The sequence below is a fragment of the Durio zibethinus genome, chromosome 3, assembly GCF_047325235.1.
Source record: "Durio zibethinus cultivar Kanyao isolate XHJ-2024 chromosome 3, ASM4732523v1, whole genome shotgun sequence".
NCBI classification, from domain to species: Eukaryota; Viridiplantae; Streptophyta; class Magnoliopsida; order Malvales; family Malvaceae; genus Durio; species Durio zibethinus.
In genome coordinates this window covers 7,418,449-7,436,977 of record NC_143164.1, presented here as the reverse complement: position 1 = coordinate 7,436,977, position 18,529 = coordinate 7,418,449, and the positions used below count along the sequence as shown (strand labels likewise).

Below are 18,529 nucleotides of genomic sequence, written 5' to 3'. Positions count from 1 at the left end.
TATGGAGTTTTAAAAATATTAATTTCAGTATATTTTATCTTATTTTTTTAATTTGGTTCTTTATTATTATTATTATTATAAAAATAATTAAAAAATATAAACAATAAAATATTAAATGCTAAAAATATATTTTTAAAACATTTAAAAATTATAAATAAATAAAATGAAACGAAAAAGTATTAATATGGTTTCTTAAAGAATGATTTATGTCTTTAAAAATAAATTTATGTATTTTAAAGTGATCATTTGGAATTTGAAGCTTAACAAATTTTAAATTCTAATATTAAAATTTATAAATATATTTTATATTTTAAATTACAATTTTATTTATATAAAAATAATATCTTTAAAAATATATTAAATCATCATTCTGCAAGTTGTTGCTTTATTTATTATTTGGTTTGTTTTATTTTTTTGGTGTGATACGGCTAAGCACTAGTTATTGAGAATTTATTTTGTTTTATATATCATCTTTAATGTTTTAAATGAATATAAGATAAGATAAAGATTTCACGTTTTAAAATATTATTATGCATTTGAAAAATATTACAAAAAATAAGTTCTTTGATTTATATACTCTTTGGTTGTCAAAAAGTGCTTTGATTTATATACCCTTTGGTTACCCTTTGGTTGTCAAAAAGTCATATGATTTACATTCTCTTTGGTTGTCCCCTAGGTTATCAATAATTAGGTCATCATCATGACGTTAATAAGCATTTAAGCAATGAGGTTATCAACATTTTTTTATCATATTTAAAATTACTTTAATTATGTATTAGTGTATAATTCTCGCTTCACGGGGAGTGCTGTAATTAAATATATAAATACGATGCTCTGCCATCCTATATCAATAGCAGCTTTTGTTGAAAAATGTAAATCATGTAACACATTTTTCCTAAGCGTAAAATAAATTTCCTGATCTTAATGTATGAATATATTGGATTAGATGTAATCTGCTGTCATTAAAGTACAAAATGTTAATGGAAAACATGATCGAAAATGCCGGAGGCAGAAGGACAAAACCAACAAACGGAAATTTACCAGAGAACACAGGTTGAACACTGTTTAGAAGTATAGGGCAAGCCAATAGTGGAGATAAATTTGCAACTACGTTAGCCACCTGTTCGCTTTCGGTGAATATGTATGCTAATCGTCCTCTAAGGCACAAGAATAGCACAAAATAGCACGAATCCAATGGAAAGTGATGTAAGTGTTGTCATCACAATTGAAAACTTGGCAGCTTTGGAGCTTCCTCTTCCAAGCTCATTTGACACCCTAACCCTCGAAATTTTTCAAAAAGAGAAGAAACAATATTTAACTTACAGTAAACAAAATACAAAATCCATGGTCTTGTTCAAGCCCTAAGCTGATAATACCTTGCAGTAGCCAAAAAACCGAGTTATATAATCATTTCCCATCCATTAATGTTCAGGCTGAAAAAGACATATACAAATTAGTAGAATGCAATAGCCAATATAAGGATGGGAACTGTAAATATTTCATTTTATCCAAAGTGTATATTCTAATTCTTAATTTCGATTTTGTTAAGATTGTCTGGTTTTGAGTCCAATATATATTATTTTGATATGGGTTTTGTCCCAACAAATATTTTATTTTTATTTATTTATTTATTTATTTTGTAATAAAAACTAAATAAATGAAAAAGGAAAGAAAGAAAATCAAATAGAATTTTTTGAAAATCCTATACAAGAATTGAGCAAAGAAGAATTTTTGAGATTTTTTTTTAACATGCATGAAATAGGAAATCAAATAAAAAAAGATCATAGAGTATCAAAACTAGAGTTTTTGTTAAATTGATTTTACCTAAATTAAAGGGATTTAAAATTTTTTTGAAAATCTTTGACAATCAATGGAACCCTAAAATTCTTGACTAGAAAATCCTTATAAATTGCTTTAAAGCAAATAAATAAAGGGGATAAAGAAAAAGATTATATGAAAACTCTTACGAAAAAAATAGAGAGAAAAATCATTTAGAAAAAAGATACGATTTTTGGTAGTAGATTTTTTTTTTTTTGAATTCTTTCTAGAATTTGAAATTGTGAGGATTTATTCTTGTAAGTTGTGCAGTCTAGCTGCTTAGTCGAGGCGACTTTAATTTTTTTATTTTTATTTAATTAATTAATTATTTATTTATTTAATTATCTATTATTTTTTAATATATTTTTATAAAAACATATTTAAATAAAAGTCTTATCAACAGATTGAAAGGCAATCATTTTTTTAAAAAATAGAATTTTACCAACGTATTGAAAAACTTATAACATTTTCTTAATTTCAAAAAAAAAAAAAAAGTCTTACCAACAGATTGGAAGGCAAATATTTTATTTCCAAAATAAGGTTTTGTCAACATATTGGAAAGCCTTATAATTTCCTAAAAAATCAAGTTTAAAAAAATTAAAAGAAGAAAATAATATTTTTTGTCTTTTTACATAAAATCATACAAATAGATTAAAGGATATTTTTGACTATAAACTCGGTTTATAGGTATTTATTTTTGGAAGCAAAATTAAGTTAATCTAATGACGGAGTGTCTTCAAAGAGTGACAAATAGTTTTATTGAATACTCTTAATGTGAGAAAATATTCTTAAATTATTAGCAATATATTGGAGTAATTTAAGAAAATTTTCTAATATTAAATTATTTGGTAAATTTCAAATACATTTTAAAGCTTGAAAAACTTGAAATCATACTAGTACTATATTCTATATGGGTGCTATAATATTCTTTATACATAACTGTACTCCTAAACCTAAATTTTAGTTTTGTGAACTAGAATCTACTATTTAAAGTATCTAAGTTAATCTTGTGACTCCTTTTTAAATTGGATAGATTTTGTCAAGTGACCAATCATATCTTAACAAAAAAATTGGTAGTGACTTCTTTATATATGTCTAATGGTAGTATAAGGATCTATACATTTTGATAATTTAGTGACTCCGCTACGGACCTAGAGAGTTAGGCCAGTAAATGATTGCTTGTTATACAAGCCTAACCTAAAAAATTTAAAATTTTTTTCTTATTTGTATTTTATTTATTTATTATATATATCTATCATTCATTTGTATATGCATAACATGATCTCTATACCCGAGTTTTATTCTTTATGACAGAGTAAAGTAACTACGTTTTCATGAATTTCATGTCTTTGTATGAGTTAGTGAAAAATTCTCACTGAAATTGAACCCTGTTCGCTTGTAGCCTATAATAGGAGAGGATTATGGTGCCTTATTAGTTTATAATAGACAATGATGTAAGAAAGAATTTGAGAACCCTTAGACTATCAAATCTTTGAACCTAGCATGTAAATAAACCCTAAGGGCCTGAACCTAAGTTAAAGCTATACCTTCCCTTGTGTTAAAAAATCTTAAATAAGACACATGATGGGACTTTATTCTGCTTGTCAATTTATATATATATTTTTGTATATATTATTTGTATACAACCTTTTACGTTATTTTTCTATTACTTTTTGTATATATAATGTTTTTTAACCTTTTTCTTTTATTGTATATGCAAGCATTTATATATTTAAATCCTCTTTATTACATTCATGCATTTTTGCATTCAACTTCATGCATAATTAGATAATTCTATAAACATCATTCTAAACATGCACCCTAATTACGGTAAATCAAGGTTTAAGGATAGCTTGACCAATTCACCACAAGTACAACACTTGAATCCAAGCCAAAAGAATGGAGCAAGACAATGCAAATCACATTAAGAAGTTGGAAAAGGCCTAAGAAGAGCTCAAAAAAAAGTTGGGCAAATTTTAAAAGAACTAAGTAACCTGAACAAAGAAAAGGTTAGACCTAAAGACCATAATTTGTAAGATGTTGCTAACCTTCTATATCTTCCTAGTCATGGCCCACTTCAAGCATAGTCCACTTAAGATACTTTATCATAATAATTTACATTCCCTACAGGGTATACTTATATAAGAATGCTATCTACACCAACTCAAAGGCTATTTTAAAGTTTTGCTAATCCTATCTTCATTGAAAAAGTAGTAGAGCAAGTTTCAATCCCTAACTCAGACGACTTCAAGAAGAATGAAAAGCTGAAATTAAAAGCAATTGAAAGTTTAGAGGACTCAAAGTCTCAACATAAGATGAACTTACTGGAGGAGAAAAAATATGAGTCATCGAAGGTATAGACTCCATGGATGTAGCCAAATTTTGCTTGGTCCTGATGTTGTAATCCTGCCAAAGTTCAAAGTTTCAGAGTTCAAAAAGTATAATGGTAGTACTCGTTCGATAACTCATGTTACATGTACTATAAAAAAATAGTTGCCTATACCAATAATAAAAAGCTATTAATACATGTGTTCCAAAATAGCCTTATTGGCTCAATTGCAATGTGGCATGTTCAGTTAGATTGAACTCGTATCCGCTCTTGAAATAAGCTTAGTCGGGCAGTTATCAACCAATATCATCACATCATTGATATCGCCTTTGAACTTATTTCTCTACAAAGCATGAAGAATAAGGTAACAGAGTCTTTTAAAGAATATGCCCAACAGTGGAGGGATATGACTATTCAAGTTCAACCTCTTTTGATCGAGAAAGAAACAATGGTCTTATTTGTTTTAAAGGTACCCTATTATGATAAAATGATAGAGAATGCAATAAAAAACTTTACTGATATGGTGATCTTAAGAGAAATTATTAAAAATACCATTAAAAGTGGCAAGCCTAAAGAATAAGAGGCCAGTAGTGCTAAAAAAGGTGAAATGCCCAAGAAAGAACAAGTTAAAGCCTAAACAGTGAGTTTTGATGGGCAACAATTCAAAAATTATGCTTCATATCCACCATGTGTTCATTCTGCTTACCATCCAATAGCTAATAATATTACATAAGTGCCTTACTAACTTCATTGCCCAACCATGAACAATATCGCTCCAAGTCCTTATCAACTAGCTTTTTAAGCACCTACATATGGGTCTAGTTTTGTTAGTACACCAATTTCAAGGCATTACAATAAAATGAATAGTTTGGGAATATCTAAAGGCAACTAAGAAAGAGCTCGCATTGAGCCTATCCCTATAACCTATATTGAGTTGTTCTCAAAATTAATCAAGAATGATCTAGTATCCTCGGTTCTTTTGGAACCATTGAAGTCACTCTACCCTAAATGATATAATATTAATACCACATGTGATTATTATAATGGGAATAGAAGTCACTCTATAGAAATCTATCATACTTTCAAGTACAAGGTACAAAGTTTGATCCGAGTAGGCTTAGTTAGTTTCAATGAATTAGGGAAACTGATTATCAATAAAGACTATTTGCCCAATCACCCAAGGGCATTATTTTAGAAAGATTAATTAGAACTGCTTATCATTTTAAGATTTCTTGAGAATATGAATCTCGTTTATGTACTTGGATTTTATTTTATTAATAAAAGTACAGATTTGATACATTTTCATGTCATTTTATTTTTTGTATGAATCACCGTTATATGCTTTTACCTTCTTATATCTTGTCTCATATCTTTTCTTTGATTCCAAATAATGAATGTTCAGACAGTCATGACAATAATTCAGGATTTAACTTTGAAAATATTATTTATGATGATCTGACTGATAAATTGAGATTGTTGATTCATTATGACTACTGAATAAAAAAAGATAAATGTAGTGAAGAATTTTACTTATTGAAAAGTGAAAGTGATACAATACTTGATCTTTGTAATGATTCATTCACAAGTCTATTTTTGGTTAATCAATGTTCTCCATTGAGAGTATTTATGTTTGAAATGATAAATAACCAATTTTCTTTTACCTTTTACAAAAAGAGTAAAATTATTCTTTGTTACCCTTTTTGAGTCTATTGAAAATTTTTTTCAAGGAACCCTAACCAAGAATCACCCTCTACACTAGGAGGCAAAATTTGGAAAGCTTGAAAAGTAAAAATCTTTAATGATATAAGGGGTAAATCTTTTTTATGCTTAAATTTTTTTGGAAAAATGATGAAAAGTGAAAAAAAAAAAAAAAAAAAACTTGATGGAGCAAAATGTCAAGGTACTATACATGAAAAAATAATCCTTGGTTTGATTACCATTCAAATATAGTTTGGACCTATTTTATCCGTTTCTTTTATAATCCCTCACCCTAGCCTACATTACATCCTTTAAAAGTCTATTTTGATTGAATATGAATATTCAAATTGGGGAATCATGAATTGAACCAAGTAGGTTAGTCATTAGATTGTTTAGAATTTTGATCAAAGTATCATTGATGGATAAGGGAAAAGAGAAATAAGAAGAAAGGACGAGAAAAAAATGTGCAAGAAAAAATAAAAAAAACCAAAAAACAAACTAGAAAAAAGACAAAAAATGAAGATTTAAATTGAAAACCTAAAATGACGGTTTAAGTAAAAATAGAGATTCAAAAAAATAGCTTTATTTGAAGATCCCAAGAATATGGATGATGATTGGCTCAAACATTGAGAACATTGATGGAATGTGTTTTTGAGAAAAAATTCTAAGTGAGAGTTTATAATTGTTTGAACAATCATTATTTTGGATGTTGATGCTTTATTTTCACAGTATTTTACTTTTATTCATCCTTGATTTGTTCATTACTAGATTTTCTTTATTGAATAGTCATTTTTCTTGTTCTTTATCAAGTTTGCATACCCTAAATGAATTGAGAAAATATATCATATTTGTCATAAATTAGAATGATGATAAATAAATGAATGGCAATATTCATAAAAGATTTCTTCATTCTTTTAAAAGAAATCCAAGATGAAAAAAGTGAAAAAAGCCTAAGAAAATGATTTGATAATGGCCAATGAAGTGACCCAATGATGACCACAACGATAGATTGGTCGATAAAACTTGTGAGTTGAGATTAGATAAGAAAAACAATATGGATTAGTTGATAGAATTTTTTCTAAAATGGTTAGTACTGAGAAGCTAAGAAAGAATTATGGAGTTTTGAGATTTTTGTTACCATAACTAAAATTTCATGGTATTAATGTATTAACATTTGCATTACATACATTGTGTTTACATTGTATTTAAATCCTTGATAATTACATTTACATCATGTAAGAAATATTTGAATTATTGTATGGTATTTGCATTTGCGTCATTCAGTGAGATTATGGGTTGTTGCATTTGCATCATTTAGAAGGCATTTGCATTATTAGCATGACATTTGTCTTTGTTGGGAGAAAATGTTTAACTTTTGATTCCTCGAACAAGTAAGATCTTTCATGTTAAAATTTTTAGATAAGGAAAACTTTCCAAACTTTTAAAATTATAAAGCTTTTGTTTAAATGAGCTTTTTGAATGAGAATATTTGAATGTGAAGCTATAAAGTTTTTAAAAAAGAAGCTTTAAAACCTTGGATATGAATTTTTAAAATTTTTTTAATGAGATTTTTTGAAATTTTCGATGGGAATTCCTAAAAATTTTTAAATGTGAATCTTTAAACTTTTGGATGTAAAACCCTAAAAATTTTCAAATGAGAATATTTAAATTCTAGAGGTGAGCCTTGAAACCTTTAATGTGAATCCGTAAATTTTTCAAATATAATAATTTGAATTTTGGATGTCAATCATTAATGAAAATCCTTTGAATGTGAATCTTTGAATCTTGCATTATAGTTTGCAAAACTTTACATTGACGAAGTTGAATATTTTGCAAATCTAAAAATTCTTGCAAACCATAAATTCTTGCGAACTTAAAATTCTTACGAGCTTAAAATTCTTGAGAACTTAAAGCTCTTGCGAACCTAAAGTTCTTACAAATCTGAAATTCTTACGAAACTTAGATGTTTGCGAATCTAAAAGTCTTACAAATGTGAATTCTTATAAATCTAAAAATTTAAAAACTTGAATCATTTACAAGCTTTTGAAATCTTTGTGAAACTTAAAATTGATGCAAACCTTTGTGAATCTTGACTTTTGGTGAATTTTGAAATCATTATAAATTTTTTATGAATTTTGGAGTATTGGAAAATTTCAATTTTTGTTATAGAACCTTGCTAATATTTGCAGTTTGTGGACCATTGAATTTTAAAATTGTGAATCTTTGAATTTTAAGTTAAAATTTTTTTGCACCTGTGTGAATGGATATCTTTTGACATTATGTCTTTTGACATTTCCTATTTTGACATTTGCATCTTGGATAGGGTATGCATTTACATCTTATATCAAATATTTGAATAATTAGTGTCATTACATACATGGATTTGTTATATTTGCACCATTTGCATTATCACCTATTTCATACAAAATTTTGATTTTTGTGTAAATTTCAAACTTGTGATTTTGAGAACATCTTCGAAATTGTTGGGCCTCTATTTTAAAGGAGTTTTCCTTGAAGCCCTCCGAATATGGTCTATCAGACTTCCTAGTATGATTTTTAAGATTTGTGGCTGTTATTTCTAAGATCGTTTGATCTCATATTTTGACCTTGGGCTTGATCCAAGTTATTTGATTTTTTGAACTTGTAGTTCAATTCTGATCGCTCATCTTTAGTTTTGGTCAATCTAGATCATTTATTTTTTCTAACCTATGATTCAATTCCGGTCAATCATTTTTGACTTTGGCTCGGTCCAGGTTATTTTATTTTTTGACTTGTTGTTCAATCCCAATCATTCATTTTTGGTCTTGGTTCAGTCTAAATCATTTATTTTTTTGATTTGTGATTAAATCTTGGTCACTTATTTTTTATCTTGGTTCGATCCAAATCATTTATTTGCAATTCAATTCGGGTCAATCATTTTTTACTTTGGCTTGGTCGAGGATATTTATTGCGATTCAATTTCGCGTAGTCACCTTCGACCTTAGCTCTATCTAAGTTATTCAATTTTCTGACTTGTCACTCAGTCTTGGTCAATTTTAATTTTTTATTTTGGCACACCTTGATCACTTTTAACTTTGACTCAGTTAAGTCATTTTCACATTTTAATTTTACTTCGTCCAAATCATTTTAACTTTGAACTTTGACTTGATTTTTTGAACTTGGATATAGTGGCTTCTATGTCTTTACATCATTCTTGTTTCATAGGAATGTGCAAAGAGGAGTAATTGTAGACACTTCATTTTATCTAAGGCATGCATTAAAATTCTCGATTTCGATTTTGTTGAGATTGTCAGGCTTTGAGCCTAATGTATGTTATTTTGATGTGAGTTTTGCCCAAACAAATATTTTAATTTTAATTTTATTTATTTGTTTATTCTTTAATAAAAACTAAATAAATGAAAAAAAAAAGAAAAGAAAATCAAACAGATTTTTTTGGAAATCCTGTAAAAAAATTGAGCAGAGAGGAATTTTTGAAATTTTTTCTTAATTTACATGAAATAGGAAATCAAATAAAAAAGGATCATAGAGCATCAAAGTTAGGGTTTTTGTTATATTGATTTTACCTAAATTAAAAGGATTTAAAAAATCTTTGAAAATCCTTGACAATCAATGGAATCTTAAAATTTATGATTAAAAAATTTCGATAAATTGTTCTAAACTAAACAAAGAGTGGGGGATAGAGAAAAAGATTATATGAAAACTCTTAAGAAAAAAAGAAGAGAAAAATCATTAAAAAAAAGATACAATTTCTGATAGTAAGTTTTTTTTTTTTTTTTTGAAATTCTTTGTAGAATTTAGAATTGCAAGGATTTATTCTAGTAAATTGAGCAACCTAGTCGCTTAGCAGAGTAAACTTCAGGTATTCTTTTATTTTTATTTATTTAACTATTTTATTTATTTTTTATTTGAATATTTATTATTATAAAAATATATTTAAATAAAAGTCTTACCAATAGATTAAAAGACAATCATTTTTTTAAAAATAGGGTTTTATCAATATATTAAAAACTTTATAACATTTTTTTATTTCAAAAAAATAAAAATAAAAAAACCTTACCAACAGATTGGGGGGTCAATATTTTATTTTCAAAATAAAGTTTTACCAACATATTGGAAAGTTTTATGATTTCTTAAAAAAATTTAGTTTTTTAAAACATAATAATAAAATAATATTTCCTATCTTTTTGCATAAAATCCGACAAACAAATTGGAGAATAATTTTCAACAAAAAGTCTTATCAACAAATTGAAAGATATTTCTGATTATAAACTCGGTCTATACTTATTTTTTTGTGGAAGTAAACTTAAGTGAATTAGATGATGGAACATTTTTAAAGTGTGACAAATAATTTTTTTGAATACTCTTAAGGTGAGAAACTATTTTTAAATTATTACCAACATATTAGAGTAATTTAAGAAAAATTTTTAATATTAAATTATTTGATAACATTTAAATATATTTTAAGGCTTGGATAACTTGAAATCAAACTCATACTATCTTCTAGATAGGTGCTGTGAGGGTGCTATAATATTTTTCATGCATAACCGTACTTTTGAAACTTAATTTTGGTTTCGTGGACTAAAATCTACTATTTAAAGATACCTAAGTTAATTTTGAGATTCCTCTTTAAGTGGGACATATTTTGTCAGGTGACCATCACACCTTAGCAAAAAAAGATTGGTGATGACTCTTTTATTTTATGTCTAACGGTAGGTCTACAAATCTATACGTTATGACAGGAACAACAAAAGAAAGTGAAACCTTTTAAGCTAATTGGGAAAAAAATGTTAGAAAGACTTACCAAATGGCAAGAGCATCAATTGCAACCTGAGCATTTTTCAAGTTTCCAATTAGAAAGACCAAGATTATGTTGTACTAGAGCCTAAGACTAACCATGAAAACAAAATTCTCAAATCAATATCTTCTGATGTAAACTTAAAAAAAAAAGAAAAAAGAAAAAAAAAAAGAAAAGATGGGAGTGGAGGTAGGGGTGGAGAATTTGTTAGTTGCTTATTCCAATTAAAAGTAATTCTGTAATGATTATGATATCTAAAAAATAATAGGGAATTTTGAGCTATCAAGGTAGTTTATGCTTCAATTTTTCTAGATTTACTAACAGAAACATCAAATTCTATAATCAACTACTAAACTAAAAATAATGGATACAATAGTTCATTAAGTCTGCAATTAAGGTGGCTTTTATTCAATGTACAATTGTGCATTGTAGAAACTAATTACTGTGCCCATCAAAGATTATCCAATACTACATTTTGAAGCTAAGATTTTAACAACTTTGGTTACTATAATCCTATACAACTAATATGCTTGGTGCGGTAAAACCATAAACTATCCTATTAGTTTAAGCATAACCTTGGCTGAAATTGATTCTAACCTAAAACTTCACTAACCTAAAACATATATAAGTACCTCTTCTATTCAACATTCAACCTTTACATCAGAACTTATTCCACTTTGTCAATGTTTTAATTCATATTAATCCATAAAAAGTAAACTTTCTCTACCAATTCTTTTAAAAGACTTATAAATTAACTGAAACTTTACTAGAACATTGCACCAGATGACAAAGATAGCTTTTATACTGGCTACGATTGAGCAAAGGTTGGTTTAGTTAATTCAATTTAAAAAATCTAAAAATCGATTTACCTAACTTAATTTATAGATAAAATCGAACTAATTGAATAATAATAGAAAACTGAAAAAATTGAACCGATTTAATCTTGTCAGTTTTGGTCAATTTTTTTGATATAATCGATTTTGGTTTCTTATTTTCTGTATTCAACTTTCAATGTGATTCATATAGTTCATAAACACAAACTTCATGAAATCTAAACATAAACTTCATAAACATAAGCATCATACACAGTAAATTTAGTCTCAAGCTCTAAATCAGTCAGCAATACACAATATACAGTAAGTTTACATATCAAATAACATTAGTGAGTAATACATAAGCTTTATAAAGTCTAAGTCAGTGAGAAATACACAAGCTCTAAATCAATGAGCAATACTCAAATAAAATCTAAATACAAGCTTCATAAACTCTAAGTATAAGTCTTAAACAACATAAACACATACAATACATAGCAAATTACAATCCATAAAGTCTAATTCTCGAACAACATTCAACAAGCAGCAACAAATATCCTAACCAATTACATCACTTAAATTCCAAGTCTTAAACATTAATATCCAGCAAGTAGCAGGCAACAGTGGGTAGCAGCAAGCAAAAGGTAATGAGCAGCGTGTAGCAACACCCTTTAAAATTCTAGCAATAAATAAATAAAAGCAAAACACAATTCAATGAAAAATTATTCCATTTAAAACTATTTAAAAGAGAAAGATTTAATTGTGTGGATCACATTCAACGTAAGTAATGCCAATATTACCTCAATTGATTAATAAACTTTACTAATCAATTATGGGGTCCAATCTAATCTTGGATAAATCTAAAAGTACCTAAAAAAAAAAAGTCAGCTTTAACTAAAAGATTTTAAAAAATAAGAATTGAAAAATAATGATATAAATAAAATAATTACTCAAATCAATCTTATCAAATTGTTCCACTTCATCCTCTAAGGCATTTAGATCAAAATCTGAAGTTTCACGTAACCAATCTTGAGGACAAATAAGAGCATGAACAAGTTTAGAAGTTAAAGAACTCTTATATTTATCTAACACATGGCCACCATTGTTAAAAGCAGATTCAGAAGCAACATGGATATAAGAATTGCCAACACATCATGAGCTAGATGGGAAAGGATATGAAACTTATGCATATTAAGTTTCCACCAAAGAAGAATATCAAAGTCCACTCTCTCCTTAATAGCATCAATCTCCTTATTCAAATATTTATCTAACTCTGATTTATTCTTTTCTTTACTTTGTTGTTTCCTAAACCTTTTAAACTCAGCCATAATAACTTGTGAGTTATATAGGTCCATAGTTTCAAATTCATTGGTGGATGGTGGTGGTTGACTCGCATGGCTACTATCACAAACTTGTTCAGATTGAGGTTACAATATGTTTTTGTATTCATCAAACAACTTAACTATTGCTTTTTGCATTTTCTTAAACATCACTAAAGTTTGATCACGAGAATACATTTTCATAAAGCAAAACTTCATAAATGCAAGTTTTTTTCGAGGATCAATAACAAAAGCAATATAAGGTAACATATTCATTTTCTCTATATTCCTCAAATACTTGTCATACTTATCCTTCATTCTTTTAGCCATTGCACTCAACTCGACATCAGCATTCAATTGCCAATCTTGCCAAATGCCATAAACACCACATATATCTTCAAGAAAATTGTTAGTCGTGATATATGTAGAACCCGAAACTCTAACTGTGAAATTATAAAATTTTTACAAGAAAAGGCATAATTTTTTAACACTAGTCCAATGATTTTGATCAGGCACCTCATCTCCCAACAAGAGTTCAGTTTTATAATAAGGATCAACTTCATTAAATGCCTCAAAAGCTATTTTAAATTTTTGGCCTTGTTCTAACATCACGAAAGTAGAGTTCTACCTAGTGCTAACATCTAAGCATAACGAGCTTTTACTTTGAATATGTTTATTGACAACACACTCTTTAAACTTGGCTAACCTAAGGGGTGATTGTCTCATATATCTAACTGCTCCTCTAATACGAGCAACTGAATCAATCAATTCTTTTAACCCATACCACACAATAAGGTTAACAATATGAACAATGCATCTTAAATGAAGATATTTACCTCTTACAATACTAGTTTTTGCATTATTAAATTTTTTCCTTAAGTATGAAATTGTAACATCATTAGAACTAGCATTATTAACTATGATAGTGAAAACTTTATCAATCCCCCAATCACGCAAACATTTCTCAATTACTTTACCAATAGCCTCACCTTTATGAATAAAAATGAGATAAAAGTTTAAAATCCTTTTGTTAAGTTTCAATCATTGTCTACAAAATGAGCAGTAAGACACATATAATTGACTCTTTACAATGAGGTCCATGTATCAGTGGTCAGAGATACTATCGTAGTAGACAATTTCAAATTTTACTTTAGGAAATTTTTTTCATCTACATAAATTTAATCGCAATCCCTAACAACAGCCATCATGACAGCATACGAAATCTAGGGCAAGCAATAGACATGTAATGCCTAAATCCTATAGCTTTAACAAATCTAAAGGGTGATTCATCTATAATAATCATCTCAGCCACACTTCTTCTAATGGCATCTTGATTAAACTTTCAAATACCTAAAGAAGGATCTCCTCCTAAGCTTAAAATTAATTTTGTTTGGGAAAGATCACCATAGCCACTAGCTCAAGAAAATATAGTACAAATACCCATGTGATTCTTTAATGTAGAGGTTTCATTTTTTTTAAGGTGAGCATAAAATTCTCTATCATAATAATTGCATCTAGCTTTGAGATCACCATTGTCACAAGTAAATTTAGTGAAATGATCCCATACTTTCGACCATGTGTTAGGTCATTTCCTTTTCGGTTTTATCCTTACAACTTCACTTTTTGTTCTTATGTGTCTCTTTCACCTTAAGGGATTGATTGAGTATCCACTTGTGTAGTATCTTTATCACTCATCTTCAATAAAAGAATAATAAAATGTAAGTTTCAAGAGTAAACAAGGCTTATACAAACTGAAAAAATAATAAAATAAATGTCTAAGCAAATATGCATTACATGCTAAAAATAAACATCTAATCAAATAATAAAATAAATGTCCGATCAAATAACAAAAAATCTTTGTAATTGAATAAAGTCAATCTTATAAGAAATAATTTATTGACAGCATAATGAATATTACAGCATTGTAAAAGTCAAATTCCAAATATCCACCCTTATTAGAAAGTATACTTTTGTAAGCTAGCTTGCTAACTTCAGAACATGAAATATTGAACAAGAAAATTGTTGATATAATGGTTCAACGATCATATGATCAGATTAGTAGAAAACATAAAATATAAATGTTTTAGCTTACATTACTGACATTGAAATTGTTTCTAGTAAGGCAAGTCAGGTTATCCAATTTTCTTTATGGAGTTTACTCAATTATAATATGCAAGTTATTTCAGTTCAAGCAATATTTATACAAATAATGTTGCAATAATAATTTTTAATTTTAGTATTTAAGGTTTAAATCTTAATTGAAATAAATACTAATTTGTAGCATAGAGCTACATTTATTGGTCAAAATTCTTAATAGAGTTAAAGTTAGGTTATGGCTATAAAGAATTATTCAATTCCAAAACTTTAAGGCACTAAAGCTCTATAAGTATTCCTTAAATTTTTTGCACATAAAAAAAGGGGGGGGGCTTAAATATAAGACCAAGGGGATAGTGATGTGTATCCATAACTAGTTGAAAATTAAGTTGGGTCCCCAATATAAGGGTCAGTTAACAACTTAGGGTAGTGGCCATTGGTTTTTAACTCTTTTATAAGCTTAGGCAAGCTTTGAAAGGTCCTCAACCCTCCAAATAGAGCCAGTACTAGTACTTTTTTTGTTGGATAGTCACCTCAAGCTCCTAAGGGCACATGTTCTCTTTTTCAGATAAGATTTATAATATGGTTGGTGTGGTGATAGCCAAATGTGAGTAATTGACTTAGTAATTGATAAGGTTCAGTGGTTCTTCAACCTTGTGTTGAATCCACAACCATGACTATGACCATCAACCATGCCAATTGCCAAGCCAAGCTAGCCTAATAAATAGGATTTGGTTTGGCTAGATAAGATATTAATCAAACCTTAACTAATCCCACCACCAACTTTTCTAATATTCAAATTGATAAAAACAATATATATGGTTTAAATTAGCCAAGATTAGTTTTAATGGTCAGAATTCATAAACTACTTTATAGAAGAAAGAATTACTTGTAAATGTTTTAGTTTGATGTTGAATCAAATCCTTTAAGTTTGTAAATAGTTTATAAGCCTAAAGTTAATAATTTTAGACCTGAAACTTGTTTTTTATTTTGAATGTTTCCAGCACCTAAGACTTTTGTTAATGCATATAGATTAGGACATGCCATGAAAAATGTTGAACAATGAGGAGATAACAAAAGCATGATGCCCTTACATTATGTAATTTGACTGCTAAATAAATGTGATTCACTATAGTTATATGACAAATCATATTAAAGATTTAGAAAAATTCAATTCACCTTATCTATTTTTCTTTTTTGTAAAAGATTATCCAATGACTTCAAAAAACCTACTCATTTAAATTTGAAACTTAATATAGTTGATTTATACAATCACTATTAAAAGATGGCATCCAACAAAGATTCAAATTTTGCAAACAGTAGCACAAATCCCTTTGATTTTTTTTTCATTTTAAGGTACTATTCAAAAACATGAGACCTCACTTTTGTCCACCTTTTCTCACAATACAACAAAATCTTCACCTAAACTTTAAGACAAAAAATATTCTTTTTGCCTTTTCTATTCCACAAGCCTAAGAGAGATTGTGACAGACAGAAATTGAGATAAAACAAGGGAAAATTTACTACAGGTTCAACTCAACATACTTGTTTAATTTCTTTCTAAAGCAATATATACCATAAGACAATCATATACCATAAGATAAGATAATGTAACATGAAGAAAGACAACAATTCAAAGTTTACAATTTTGATTCAATTAACTCTCGAATGAAATAATTGCTTACAATGAAGCAAAATATTTAAATAGTACAAACATTTAGAATAAAATGTCAAAAGTATATATGATTATCATTGTGTTCTTGATGTTTGCTTGGTTTAATAAAAAAGTACAAACATCAAGAACATAACAGATAAGCTTAAAACCAGTCTTGGAGTGTAGGGTGAGCATAAAAAGTCTAAAAACAATAGCTAGAAATCTAGCACATGGGATTGAGTGCCAAAGCATTCCATGAAAACTTAATTGTGACATAGCAAATAGGCTTAAAACTTTCTAGACTTGACCATAGTAAAACCTCTAAAGGTCGATAGTTTTGAAACTTATTACAACCCACTGTTTCAAGCTAGAAAAAATGGGAAAAGAAAGATTAAAAATCTTACCCTGAGTTAAGTTTAGGGCTATGTTGTAGAAGAGGGAAGATCAAATGGATGAAGAGTTGTAACAAGTGAAAACAATCGATTGAAGGTTGAGGTGGTCTTCGTTGGTAAGTGGTTGTCGATTGAAGCTTGCGTCTTCAAGATCGATCGGGAAATGACTACAAGGGTAAGTGACTCAGTGGGTGTTTGAGGTGAGTCGGTGAGGGTTACGTACTTGCATTGACCACCAGTGCACAATGATCGATTGAGAAATGGCTACAAGGGTGAGGCCATGAGGGTGAATGACTGTGACTGAGTGGGTGTTTGACAGTCTGGGTCTGGGTGAGCCGGTGAGCGAGTGAAGATCTTTTATGAAATGTAAAAGATAAAAAAATATTAAAATTATATTAATAAAAATATAAAAAATTTTAATAATATTTAATCAATTTTTTTATCGATTCAGTTCATAATCTTAAAATCGAAAATCGATTGCCTAAATCGATTTAATATATATAACCAAACAAACCGAAACCAATTTAATTTATAGACTAATTTTTTATTGGTTTTTTAGGTCAAAACCAATTTTTGCCTTACTATTGGCCAAAAATCCTGAAAGCTAACATTGAAAAACCTTTCCATGTGTCCTTGCATCTTCCACATATAACAAACAAAATCTGACCTCTATTTCAAAGCTAATAAGACAAAATCATGAATGACGATGCTCTTGTAAGCCCAAACTTGAATTTCATAGTCAAAAGCCATGAAAAAAAGATATGGATTCCATTAGAAAATGTTGGCAAGTATGCAATAATCATATTCTTGCTCTATGCTTGTAGGAGCATTTGGCAGGTGAACAATATGTTGAAAGAAAACATGACAAAGATAAACCACTGACCAATATATCTTGCCAATTTCGTTATTTTTTTTTCATCTTGGCCTATAGCTATCAAAATTAAGGCTATGAAGATATACAAAGGAAGAAGACATCATGTAGTCAATAACAAAACTATCCATGATCTTTGAAGGTATATCTCGAGCATATGGTATTGTTTTGCTCCAAATGCTTGACCACATACAGTTTTCAATACACTAGCCATACCTAGTTACACATTCAAAAATTTGCCAACATCAATATTAGTCTAAGGTTTCTATTAAGAAGTTAATACCAATTCCAATTTGCCATTTTCTAACAATGTGAAAATCATTAATTAGATATATAAAAAAAATCATTACACATCAAATATACAAAAGAAAATAAATGTTTTTAGAAGTTAGTACTCATAAAACACCTCAATGAACTCTAAGACACATCATAGAGAAAAATAAAATCCAAAGCATGTTAGATATATCAAAGGTTTCATTTTCACCAAGACTACAACATTAGGCCTTTCAAAATGAAATTCTAAAAACCAGTTTGGGATTACAAAAGCAAAAAGAAAAAAAATAAAAAGGAAAAAATTGAATACTAATAAAGAAACATATCAAGAAATCAACAATGCTATTTTACAATCAGAGTGTAAAAAGTGAGAAGGCACCTTCTTTATTGTTTTCTTTGATACTTTCCTTGTTTTTAGTCTAATTGGTAGCCAAAATACAAAAAAAAAAAAAAATCTTTTGTTACTTTCCTAGT

At 28.2% G+C, this 18,529-nt stretch overlaps 1 pseudogene; it reads right to left on the bottom strand.

The window, feature by feature from the left end:
• Nucleotides 1–942: 942 nt before the first annotated feature.
• LOC111299943 (protein DETOXIFICATION 21-like) lies at nucleotides 943–17,996 on the bottom strand (annotated as a pseudogene).
• Nucleotides 17,997–18,529: the final 533 nt, after the last annotated feature.